Here is a 14,211-nt window from a genome sequence, read left to right on the forward strand (position 1 = left end):
AAATTTTTCTAGCGGACTTTTAGTATTCTGTTCATTTATATCCTGATGTCTTTAATACTTAGGTGGCCTTGCTTGACTCTCCGACTCCTGTGGAGAGTAGCACGAGCAGTTCTGAAAGAATATCCTGGTGTCTTGAGGACCCGCTTGCACCCTCCGACTCCTGTGGGGTTGCAGCACGAGCAGTCCAAGAACAATGCTCTGGTGTACTGGGGAACCCGCTTACACTCTCCGACTCCTGTGGGAGTGTAGCACGAGCAGTTCCGTCAGTGTTGACTGGTGGCGCTTGTCGAACGAAGGTTGTACCGCTGTGGTGAAGGTGGCATTACTCTCATCGGCAACTTTGTTGGCGGCTGGTCGTCCTTTGGTCCAGCGGCCTTCTTGGTGTGTGAGGTATGGACCCAGGATGTGATGCCCTCACACTTGGCTGCTGTGGCTGTTGTCAACAGGACTTGGTATGGTCCCCTCCACCGTAGTTGAAGGCAGTGACGTCTGGTGTGGCCTTTACCCACACCCAGTCTACAGGATGCAGTTGTGTTCCGGTGGTGTACCTTCTTGGTGTAATAGCTGTGGATCCAGGAGGTCATTCCCTCCTACTTTTCAGGAGACCCAAGCCCAATCTCCCTGTTGGAGATCATATCCAGGTAGTGCTGTCCAGCCAGGAAGGGCCTGCAGCACCTAATGCTGAAGGTAAGGCAAACTGCTGTCAAAATGTCTTATCAGATAATAACTTCTCAGCACCAGACATGTTCATAGGCCAGTCAAACAGTATCTCAGTCGGTGCTCACTTTGACAACTTTGTCAAGGGTGCCTTTCTTGATCAAGGAAGCAAGCGGTAGTGCATCAATCTAGAACCGCTCAGCAGATGCACAAAATCCTCTAAAGGGACATATCTGACTTGTTTATGGGGTAACTAGCACACTCTTAAACTCAAATAAACACTCAAAAAATAAATAACAATTACACTCAGTAACTATTTCACCAAACAAATGGTGATCCAAAGGTCAGGGGAAAACACATGTTAAAAAAATATGTCAACATAGCATTTTATCCTATTATTCTATTTCAACATCCACAATATCTGCATCAATGCTGGAAGGGTTGGGACTTTGCAGGCATCACCGCCATCAGAAGTCACTTCCCCTTTCTCGTACAAGTGTGATGTTCTGAAATGCTGATGTTCCTTTAAGATATTATATTTATTTTATTTATTTATATTTGGCACCCTCATCATCGGAGGTATATTACTCATAGCTGTATTGCAGTACTACATAGCACATCCTAAGGTAGTAATAACTCTATCCTAATATAGGTATTTTCAATACCCAAAACCAGTTTGGAGAATATTTAGTTGCAATCTACCAACACATGAAGGCAATCCATTTCACTGCGCTCATTTAAGATGTACCACGGAAGACTCCCATTAATTATGAAAACATAAAACGTAACATAGACAGACGGATACAGAAACCACATCTTCTCGTCCATGTTCTGAAACCTAGGGAAAAACATGTATAGAAAAATACTCCTACGTAGATACATACATCCTGCGTCCAGGGTGTATATAAAAAAAAATCCTATTCCATTCAGCTGTACATTTATTTTACATTTCTACTTGGAACGTCATGGTAACATATCGCAACAATCCGTGGCTTTGCCCTTGGAGTCATGCCCAGAGTCTGTGGTTTTCAGAAATGGGGAAGGTAATCTTAACTGCTACAATTTAATATAGGGACGGGACCTGGCAGATAAATGCACAAAATAAAATACCATAAAAATAAAACACATTTGTGACAAATGTGCTGCATTTTTACCCATTCATTGCCCTTTTGACACCCTGGTTGCACTCACATGACTTCAACATACTACATGTACTGCAGATGTTTAAACATCCACTTGTGTTATTTTCTTTTAGCCTCTCATTAAGTGAAATCGATCAGTCACTAACACGTCATGTGTAATCATTATTACTGCACTAATGTGTTTATTTTAAATATCAATACACCTTAGTAGAAGTTTGTTATCACATAATTAACTCACTCTACACCCCAACAATAACCCACATTTTTATATATCTCTTATTTACTTATATTATTTACAATTCATCACATTTAACACTTCTTTTAATTTCTATATCTCTTCTTTCATTGAACATGACTAAATTATTAGTATGTACTCTATAGAGCTATGAAGAAATACACAACCAGGGGTATGGAACTACCGTAAACAAATGCCCAGCACAATTCTTCCAGAATGCTCTCTCATCAGATGCAAATATCTGCAGAAGCTCGAAAGCAAGATTGTGTTATTCCTTCCTTTCAAAATACCTTCACAAACAATGTAACTAGGAAAGAAACATTCTGCTAAACTACCATGATATTTTAGGTGTCATTTCTTTGAAGCATCATTTAGTAAAATGTGCGGATGCATGGTGGTATTTCCAACATTTATATTCATAACAGGAAAAATCAATGTAACCTTTTCATCAAAGTTACACATTGCCATAGTAGTTCCTGGCATGAACAAAACTACTTTGTGCCAAAACTACTTTGTGCCAATATTCTTCGTATGGAAGAGCAGAATGGTGTCACTACCACTGAAGCCAGCCAATAAACAGAGAGACAGAATTCAAATAACAAAAGATCTGTGATAACCAGTTTATGGCAGAATTCTCAAAGAAAATCACAAAGTACACCCATGGTATCTGTTCCTGCATTAGTGCAAATTTACAGCTTTTATACATGAGCTAGCATTTAATGAGGCAGACCAGGAAATCGAACTCCTAGACAATATTTGTAAACACCATTTTAGCAGGAGGAAAATATGCATGTCTTTTTACAGGACAAGTAGACTGATGACACAAACTGTCCCATGGACAATTTAGACATTTTATAAAATTCCACACTCCTGACAACATATTGTTAACTACTGCAAATGAATCCTCTGTTCCCTCCAGACTAAATTTGTTCACTGTAAGAATTTTGGCAACCTTTGCATGGGTCAAATATTTTTAAATGTAATCCCTACATAAGAAAGTTCTAATTTGTTGTACACCTGTGGTTCCTAACCTTTTTACTCCTGGGGACCACCAGTGAAACGTTACTGGAAGCCAGGTACCCCCAAGCAATTTGCACAATTTAAATTTCAAACATGAAATCATTCTTTTTATATTGAAAAAATATGCAAAAATCTAAACATTTTATTGGAAATGTTGGTGCTGCATCTTGGCGACCAACTTTTCAATTTTTAACCATAAGTGCCTCTCTTCTCTCCCTATCCTTTTTGTCACATTTAATTAATTTTTATTATAGCATCTCTCATACCAGTGTAGGTGTTGGAGCACTTTACAGCACTTTAAAATGAAAGAATGGGAAAAAACAGCTTTCTAATTTGTGCTATGCAGTTGGCATGCAGCTCCTTAATTGCAGTTCATAGCTCAATGTGCTAAATTACTATTATGAACTGTACAGTAACTAAAGAATCTCTGTGACAAAAGCAGTAACCCACTGTGCCATCCACTGCCACTGTCCAAAACTCTCATTCCTCCCCAGCAGGTACATTAATCACTGGAGTTATCTTGACGCTTTTATTTTTTTTTCTGTACAATGCTCTTTGCAGTACTTTTAAAGCAAATAACAAGTAATAAAGTCTGAATTTTGTGTCTTATTACGTGTCATAACTTAACAATTAAACTTACATTTTCTACAGTGTGTAAGCATGTTACAGCCATCCCTTGTCTACTTGCAAACCTTTCCCATACTCAGTGTAGTGTCAAATTATAGTGTAGTAATTGGAGTAGTGGCCACATATTTCAGGCCAGTGTATCGCCTTCTTACAATCCTCCCACCAATCTCATGGTACAATAATGCTAAACAATGTATCCAGATCCTTCCAAAGCAGCCCTTCCCATGGCTATTATTCTGTTTAACTCTGTACATTTTTATGTACGTCGAGAGACTGTCTCTTGTGATCTCCAGCTGTGTGTTTGTATTGCTGAGCACCTCCTTCCACATCTTGATGTTATGGATTGTGTGATGTGCATACGTGGACATATCCCATAGTAAATTGTGTGATCCCTCTCGCCCCTTGCCAATACATTTTTCCATTTCATTTGATATCTGTTCGTACTTCTGTTCATTTTTTTCTAATTGCATTAGCCACTTCCTCTTTACCCTGGCTATGGAATAACTGTCTAATTCTTTCACAAGGTCTCTTACGTTTTGCTTTTATATTTCACTTCCTCATCCATCAAACGCCATTCCATTGTGCGGCTTTCACGTTCCGTCTCTGCCTGCTGTTGTAGAGGCAGCTCAGAGTGTTTGGTCCCTGTTGTGGTGCCCTCACGCTGTAGTGTATTTCCCAAATGTCTTCAAACAAAATCCATGTTTTGTTCCTGTGACTGTGCACTTGTCACAGGAAGAGAGCTTGACAAGCCCCTATTATCTCTATTTTTTTTTTTGTTTTTCTTCGTCCTCCAATCTTCCCTGCCCTTGTCAGCCCCCCCACCATGTGGAGGAGACCATTCTTCAGTTCAGTTTATTTATTTCTCTTCTTTTTTTTTTATTTATCCTCCACCTACAGGACAGCCCCACATTCAATGCACATCCCACATGCAACTAGCATGTAGGCAGCATTGTAAAGCACCACACATGTCCGCAAAGCTACAGAAACACTACTGTCACTTTCCTTGCAAAGTCAAAGTCTAAGTACAGTAGTCCCTATAGGCCTTCTTTCGCCTCTATTTGGTACGCTGGACTGTCCTTGGCGCTATGTTGATGTGTCTCTAGTTTGCCTTTACTAAGAGGGTTCCTCGTGACTGTCTTACCCTAGTCTTTTGTTACATAACACGAAGACAATTACAATCGTTCCAGAAAACAGTAGGATGTCGGTGTATTTTTTTTTCTTATTACACCGCTCATACCCCATGACACAGAAGGGGTAACAATGGGTATATTCACAGACGCAGCCTCTCTTTGCCAGCCGCAATTATTGATTAGTAAAAGCAGGAAGCAAGCCGGTCTGCATCCATGCCACAATTTCAGCCAGCCATGTCCACCTTAGCTCACAAAAAGTTTGAAATCAGACAGTACCCAAGGTGCTAGTGACGGCGTCCACACTGGCGTCCTTTGGGGTGAATCAAGAGATGACAGAATAGTCAGGAGGGACAGGGTGCGGCTGTATGATATTGGAAGCTGGACCAGATCCTTGGCCAGTGACACACAGATAATGCAATAGCGGTGAACAAGTCAAGCAACCACATGTGACGGCAGAACCATAGACAAGGGTCACAGTACAATTAGCCCTGTGGGGTGATCCTACTCCCAACCCTTGTATCAATATGTAGTGAGTGCAGGGGGGGTGTTTGTACTGTGTGATGTTTGCAGGTTAAATCAGTCAATTGTCATAAAAATCTGTATTATGTCGCCCATGAGTCCACCCACCTAGTCTTAAATTTTCTAAAAATTCTTATCCTAAATCGCAAATGCATGAAGTCAAAATAAATTACAGTACACCACCTTGTTGTCAACCCTTCCTTCATCAATCAAAAACCACTTTCGCACACACACGTATTTATATCTCAAAAACCACTTTCAGACACACACACGTATTTATACCTCAAAAACCACTTTTGCACACACATGGATTTATACCTCAAAAACCACTTTCGCACACACACAGATTTATAACTCAAAAACCACTTTCGCACACACACGTATTTATACCTCAAAAACCACTTTTACACACACATGGATTTATACCTCAAAAACCACTTTCGCACACACACAGATTTATACCTCAAAAACCACTTTTACACACACATTGATTTATACCTCAAAAACCACTTCTACAGTTTACACCATTTCACATGAGTAGCCGATAGTTCAATATGCCATAAGCATTGTTCAAAGAGCTGCAATATTACAGGAAACAGATAACATAACAATTTTTTAACACGACAAACAGAGCCTGCCTGCTCCACTGGAATGAACCACAATCATCCAGTTACTGGAATGAACCACTATCACTCCTATAAACACAAGGAAGCTGAAATCACATGCCAGTTCCTCTTAAATGTACACATAGAACCTGGAACGGACTACTACCATCCCATATCTGGGCAACGCCCTTTTACAACACCCTCTCTGACCAGAGTTATCCGCCCCAGCCCCTCCGGCTGGGGACCTCAAACAGCGACTTGCGCTGTGTTCTGAAGCAACACCGCTAGTTGCCTCTATTCCTCGGACATCTTTTTTTTTTTTAACAGTAACAAGCTACATGAAATACAGGAAGCTATTCTAAGTATACAGCTGCAGCGCAGGGAGGAAGGAAATGGTGTAATACAATGGAAGAACCAAATTAACACAGAATGCTAGCAGCCTGCGGACTGTTATAGTTAACTATCTGAATGTTTTCACGAGGTGCATTATCGGAGCCCGCAACAGAGGACAACAGAGGAAGAAATGCCCTTGGCATGCCACCGGAGACAGAGAAATAAAAAAATGTCATTTACAAAAAAGCTGGCTAAGGGGTACGGCAAATAGAAATATTAACCATAAATGCATAACCACTCTATGCAGGAAACATATTAACGAAACACCCCAGTTACCTCCCTGTTTCGCAATATTTACACCGGAAAAACAGTAGAGCAAACAGCGAGAGCAGGACCACGAAGCAGCAATAGATACTCACGACAGCTCCAGACTCCGTCGCAGGAGGGGCCCTGTCCAATGGGTCAGCTGTCGCCCCAACCGAAACAGGAGCCGGGCTGAAGGAAACCATTCGCTGAACGAGACCGCAATTCTTCCATTCTCCACCAAATGTAGAAGCTTAATTATTCAGCACCCATTCAGGATACAAACGACCGTTAGCCAGCTCTTCTAGATAAACATAATATCAATTTATTAGGGATAGAATAGAAAGACATGTACATGGAGGATGCTCTGTACTAGTGTACACTCGAGCAGCCTAATACAAGGAAGTAATACATGATCTTTTATAGTATTAAACCACAAACATAATTCAACGTCTTATTGGTTCTTTGGCTTTGACGTATGATTGACGCATGACTACTTCTCCATTATGGCTGAGGTCGTTTTTCCTATCATACCATATATAGTAACAAAAAGCATAGAAAAGGATTTTACACAAGGTGGCCTACGTGCCTAATATCACATGGTCCATCTTGTGACAGAACTTGAGAACATCACGTACTCAGACTGGTACTTTCCAGAAGGGAGATTGCTTCAGCTAGCATGCAATGACGAGGATCTTTCATGATGTCTGTTCAGAGGGCAAGCCTTGCAACATAATGCGTTCCTAGCAGTAGCGAATTACATTTGTAGGCCTCTTTACTTAATGATAGGCCTGTGCAGAGATTGTCATTGTGTATCACAGGGGCCACTAGGCATAGCATACCTAAGAACTGTAAAATGCGATTCCACACTATAAATCGGTGTTATTAGACAGGAGACTGAGGTATTCTCTAACCGCATCTAGTGAGGAAGTTCGTAATCACTGCTGGCATAGTTTCCCCACACTGTATGTTGTTACTAGATCCGCATGTTCGGACGATATATAGCGAGGGTCCGGCCTACTAGTTCTAAAACCCCCTGAGGAACTGATAAAATGTTTGTGACACCCATTGGTATCTATTGGCCACAATAACCACTCACCAGGACGTGTCAGTGAAACATTAAATGTACCATTCTGGACCCATTCATCGAGCTGATCTTCAGTTGCATCTGTAAATTTTTGTTATTTATACACTTTTGCAGGGGCAGGTATACTGGGCGTGTTCAATTCCTTAATTTTTGCTAAGCCTAAACAACTCGTTTGTTGTACAGTTTCATTTAAAAATATCATTTGAACAGGTATCAGGCATGCTCTAAATAAAGCTTTCTTCCCCCTTATTTGCTAATGTCTAGTTCCCCACACACTTTTTAAGTCAATCAACTTCAGCCAATATTCATAGCCTTCTATAGTCAACCGGGAAACATAGGAATCCAGATATATAAATTTCGTATTTGTCAACAGTATGCGTATGTTTTCTGTAGGTGGCAATTTAAAATAATATAACTCAGCATTCTTAACATTGTGCCCCGAAAAATATGTCAACTTTTCAGAATACGTTTTGGAACTCCCTTGTGGTGGATTCAGACAATGTTCCCATTGTGTATAATTAAAAACAGTTTTTGGACTGCTTGCTCTGTGTATGAAATGGTGCTCACAATAATTATAGCAAAACATATCACCATAATTCTCTTTAGATTGATAAACATGTTCGTTTTCAAATGCAATATAATACTACAATTCAGTCATCATAGAATCAACTGTTTTCATATGCCAATCACCAGAAACAATGCCTGGTATTTTTATATAATTCACTGAAAGTTTGAAAACATATGGTATTTGAATGACCTCCGTAGGGCAGTATATATCAAATGTTACTTTATCCCAAACAATCCCATCAGGAATTGGTATAGCAGAAATGTTCATAAAAGACAAGTCTCTGCGGACTTTGTGTGATTACAAATGTGGCTTTAGGACTTCATCAATCACTTCAACTTTTCAGTAAGAAAATGACCATGTACTAACAAAAAGAAAGTGATGATAAATCCAATTCAAAGCAGGAAAGCTAGTACAGTCGAGGAAAGCCACAGATAGTTCCATGGAAAAATAAATTATGTTACTTTAAGCCAGTTCATTAGCTCACGTATTCTCGACAGTTCAAGTGTTGAAGAGGCGAATGAGTCCGAGACGTCATCGTTGATGTTGGCAAAATATCCAGAAGCAGTTCCTGCAAAAGCTGGAGCTGTGTTAATTGGTGGAGTTGGTGTTTCCCACGGTGGCACAGAATAAATAGCACCATCCATCTGTGTTGAAGCTGTATCAAATCGATCAACTATTTCTGTATTATTTGATGTTAGTGGAACCAATGCAAAATAATTTTTCACCTCCCCAAGCTCGGAGAGATGTCAGTGTTGCTGCTTACAACTTAGAAAGATACTTCTTGACCAGTATTGAGAGGGATTCGGGAACTACTGGCTGTTTCTTTTGGTCGGCTGTGCAGGATCGGCCACATGGTGTAGTTGGACATTGTCTATGGAGACAAAGCAATTTTTTTTGGCACCTGCCAACAGTGGTAGAATGACAGTTCTGGTACCGTGTCTTCCCAAGACTGGGACTGGTGCATGATAAGAAGGACCAAATAAATTTTTCACAGCAGCCTTTTCACGTACTAGATCCTCCACTCTAGGAAACCAGCCGGTAGGCATTAGAGGTACATCCTTTATTCCTATGGAGGCTGCACTGACAGAAGAGTTGTCGTCACAGAACTGTTGTAATTCCTGTAAGACAGTGACACGTTCATTTATGTCAAAGGGTGTTTCTGCCGCCTCCAAGACAGGACCATCAAGATCTGGAACATACATTTGAGTTCCAAGCAGGCACTCATGTGAAGTACGACCCCCCCAGGAATCTTCTAGGCAAATTATTAAGTGCTCTCTGGACTCCATACAGGTGATTAAGCCAACTACGACCCGTACCTAAGACTCTGGCTGTGAAGGATTGTTTTAAATCATGGTTTAATCATGCCACAACACTATTTCCCTCGGGATGAAATGGAGACGAGAACTGGAGTTGGACCACCAACGAAGCCATGGCGTCCCTAAAAGCCCTTGAGGCGAAAGCAGGGCCTTGGTCGGAGTGGAAAGTCACAACTGCATATATACCGATAAAGACTCGCAAATCTTTAATAACAGTCCGAGCTTCAGCCGAGCGTTGTGGCCACACCCATAGAAATCTGGAGCAGGAGTCAACAGTGACTAGAATGTATTTGTATGCGCTATCTGGTGTTGAGGGACCACAATGGTCCAAGTACTCACATTGTAAAGGTTTATTAGAAATCAAGAGGGGTGTCTGCGGTGGGCGCTTAGCAGTGGAAACTTTAATTTGTTGGCAGATGTCACAACAAACGACATACTGCTTGGCCTCTTTGTATAGGCCTGGCTACCAAAAATGGGCTTGTAGCAATGATATTGTAGCCGCCACACCAGCATGGGCAGATGCCGCCCCCTCATGCGCTGCTTTGATCAACTCTGGTTTTATATCTTTATTGGGATTTCTCGCACCCCTACGCCTGGTATCTTTACTTCAGCGTTTAGGCAGCCTCCCATTCAGTAGGAATATTTAGCAGGAAATGCTATTGGATAGGGCGTACCATCAGCCCTGGCGTTCACTGCATCCTATATGTCTGCATCCATTTTTGCTCCTGAGCGGGTTACTGCAGCAACAGTGGCCATAGCAACTGCTGTCTTTGCAGCTTAATCAGCCAGTGTATTCCCAGCCACGTGTATTCCAACGCACTGGTGTCCAATTGTATGTACAACATGGACATTCAGCAGCGTTTCCTTCAAATCCGTGTTTAATGGTGTTGCCTTTAGAATCTCTGAACCCATTCTGGCGCCAGTAATGCAGGTATTCATTGCAGGACTGGACACAATAGTACGAATCACAAACAATCAGTGTGTACTATGCAGGATCCGTATGTTCCAGTGCCATCACCAGAGCTTTCAGCTCTGCTAGTTGTGCTGTGCTGTCCCCTAGCGTTTGCGTAAATGTATGGAGGGGACAGAATGTATTGTCCTCCATGTAGCCGCTTACAACAGTATTGATGCTTTGTGCCAGTTGCAGGTTGTGCAGAGCCATCGGTGTACATGGTTCTATGATATTGTTCAATGGGCAATGTATTTGCTGGAACTGGGTATTCTAGTTCGTATTGCAAAAATTCTTGAGGTTGTAATTTTTGTTCAAAAATGTAGTCTACATCAGTGGCTGTCAAAGACGTGGCCCATTGTATCCAACGTGGATGTAATGCTTTAGCATTCGGAACACTGGCTTTTGTAACAGACTCCAGGGCTAGGATCGGAGAAACGACAATAATGCGTTTGAACGGCCATCTGAACAGCAGTGAGACTTTTCTCAGTGGGAGCAAAGCTTTGTTCTGCTGCTGAGTACAAGTGTGATTTTTAAGCAATCGGGATGATAGCACCCTCATTAAAGGTTACATAGGTGAAACCAATGGCAGCAGCAATTACTCTGATGACCAAATGTGTTTTGTTGGCCCTCGTGTGTAGATGTTGTGCTGCAAGCATGTCTGTCTGCAGGTCTCTAAGTATGCGTGTGTGTTCGACTGTCCAAAATGTACTTGAAAAATCAGGACTTATTAAGTCATATAAAGGTTTTATGCGTGATGCATAATCAGGATTGTAAGTTGTGCCAAAATTTAGGAAAACCAATAGAGATTGGTGTATTTTAATTGCATTTGGAGGTTGCAGTTGTGCACATTTCTTTAAGAATTGTGGCGCTAGGCTCTTTCCTTCACTCAATAGCTAATATCCCAGAAACATGATGCTGAGGAAGGCAATTTTAGTTTTTTTGAAGTTGAATTTGTAGCCAAATTCAGCAAATCCCACAACAATGCAGGGTACCTGTCTTAGATGTTGTAGTAATTCATCATCCGCAAGATAGATATCGTCTACATAGGACAATCCTTCAGGGTCAATGTCATGCAAATTTTCAGTCACATGAGCTGCGAACAGTCCTGGGCTGTTCTTGTACCCCTGAGGTAAACAACAGAATTTTTTCTGGGAGCCAAGTGCGCTGAAACGTGTTAAGTCTCTACTCTCAGGCGCTATATTCTGGCAGAAGAAACCAATAGAGATATCCAATGTTGTTTTGTATTTTTTGCGCACTATGTTATTCATCAGTGCTGTGCTATGTGAGTATAGCATGTGCGTGTATGACTGTTTAAGGGACTGTAGTCTAAGACTATTCTGTATGAATGGTCCGGTTCAGCTACTGGGACTAAAGGATTATTCATTGGGGAGACGCAGGGTTCAATTACGCCCTGGCATTCTAGTTGCGTGAGGATTTCCCTCACGGGTGCTTTTGCAACATGTTTTATTTGGTACTGAGGTTGAGGTTGATTTTTTATAGGAATTACATGGTAGGGGGATTCTTTATCCCATCCTACATGGTTGCGATATAACGCAGGTGCCTGCGCCAATGCCCAATCAATGGCATAGGATTCAGCGAGTTACTCTAGACCAAAGGTTGAGAAAGAATGTTTAATAACATCTTCCCCATATGGGCAGGTACGGACAAAATCAGGTGGCTCATCTTGTTCGGCCAACAGAATATCATATATATTTACTACGCGCTCCCAAAAGATTGCGACTATTGTGCGTTCAATGTCTATTTCTAACTGTAGCGGTACTTCATACACCCTATCAGGCATGGAGAAGCGCATGTTCGCAGTTTCTACTTGTAGAAAGTCATCAGTTGCTTTCACCTCCAGACGCTCTAGAAGACTCCGGCGCCCTATAGTGACCTCTACCACACTGTCTAGCAATGCTAGTGCCCCCTTCCTCTTCTTCAAGAGGACCCTCTTTTTGAGTGCCATGTCTTACTGTGACTGCTGCCACCTTTATTCTTTTTAAATTGGGGTTTTTGTTGGGGAGGTTTCTCTTCCTTTTTAAAACAAACGTCTGATGAGCGTTGTGATTCGTGTCTCGGTTTCACGTACTCTGTTCTTCGCTCAGATCGCCCACCTCTCTCACTTCGTTTTTCCAATGAGTCCTGAAAGGAACGCGATTGGCGTGTATCAGTATATTGATATCTATCAGGTGTTTTTATATCATCTCTATTTCTGAGAATATGTCTATTCTGTGGGGTCTCCGTACGCAGAGATTCTCCCCTTTCTTTTTTAGGTGTTTGTTGTTTTTTATCCCAGCTTTTCTTGTTACCCTCAGGAGCTTGCTTGGAAAAATCTTTATTTGATTTGCCCTGAAATTGTGGTTTAGTTGGTCTGGCCCCTAGAATATCTCGACTAATACTGGAATTGGTTTCTGCAATAATCTTTAGCAGCTCGCGTTTTTGATCCTGGTGAGGAACATCCCAGAGCTGCATGTGCACTGTGAGTGCGACCGCTTCCCCTTTAAGGTTACTTAAAATAATTAAGGATACTGTGGCAAAGTTGGCCATTAACTGCATCCCCAAATCTAGGGCCGGGGCTGCCCTATATTCATCTTGAATTTGTTTCAAAACTTCCGGCAAATTGGCAAGTGTTGGTGTACTGTGTGCGGTAGTATGGAGCGCAGTAAACACCGTGCCCCATGTATTACAATTATCAACTGTAGGGACCATCCCAAATGGCAAGCACATAGCTAAAATTCTATGTTTATCCAGAGGTCCTGAATGGGGAAATACTGCTTCCAGCGCATTTATTGTTTGAGCTAGCCAAAACGGAATTTCTTCTAGTTTGGCGGGTACTTTACCCATGATCGAATGTACAGTTGCAGGATTAATGCTTGGTGTTACTGAATGTGGCTGTGCTGGAGCAGCACGTGGTGGGTTTGTATTCAATGTTTGCATTACAAACTGTACTAATTGTCAGCATGTCGCTGTCAATTCAGCATATAAGCGGTGAACCTCAGCTAGTGCTAAAGTTGCTACTGCAGGGTGAGGTGTATAAGTGGCCAATAAAGGCCAGGTAGGACCATCATTACTTAGAGGACCTAACCTAACTGGTAATATTGTGTGGGGTAGGGTGCCATCAAGCCAATTATTATGTTCTTGATAAGATAAAGGTATTTCTAAATATGCATATGCCCTGTATTATCCAGGTACGTTTGCAAGGTATAGTGATTAAGTGTATTTGTGTTCCCATCAACTGCTGGAAATGTGACCCAAGAATAAAAAAGTTCTGTACTATAAGCTGCATGGACGTCCACCACAAATGTGTCTGGACCCCCCTGGGCCGTTAGGCCATTTGCAAATAAATGTGCAGTCAGAGGTTGTCTTATATTGACTGCTGTTGCTACCTGTTGTGGATTCGCCATAGTATATGTTAAATTTGTTCAGAGAAGGCACACCAAATGGGGACTGTTCCTTTTAGAGTTCAAGCTTGAACAATCTCCAGCGTCAGATAGGGCTCCCTACTTAGCAGAGGTGGAAATCCTCAATACCACGGACGTCTCCGTATATAGAGTACTGAGGTGTCTTTCTACAAAATGAGACAGAGATACTCAGGAGGACCTGAAAATTTGAGCCTGATCAAACGTTGGCGGCGCCATGTCGTGTAGGCTCTCATTATTCTAAAGAGACTACTGGATTTTGAGCCACAGAATAACCTGCGGTGCAAGAGAATGAGTC

The sequence above is a fragment of the Pleurodeles waltl genome, chromosome 6, assembly GCF_031143425.1.
Source record: "Pleurodeles waltl isolate 20211129_DDA chromosome 6, aPleWal1.hap1.20221129, whole genome shotgun sequence".
NCBI lineage: Eukaryota > Metazoa > Chordata > Amphibia > Caudata > Salamandridae > Pleurodeles > Pleurodeles waltl.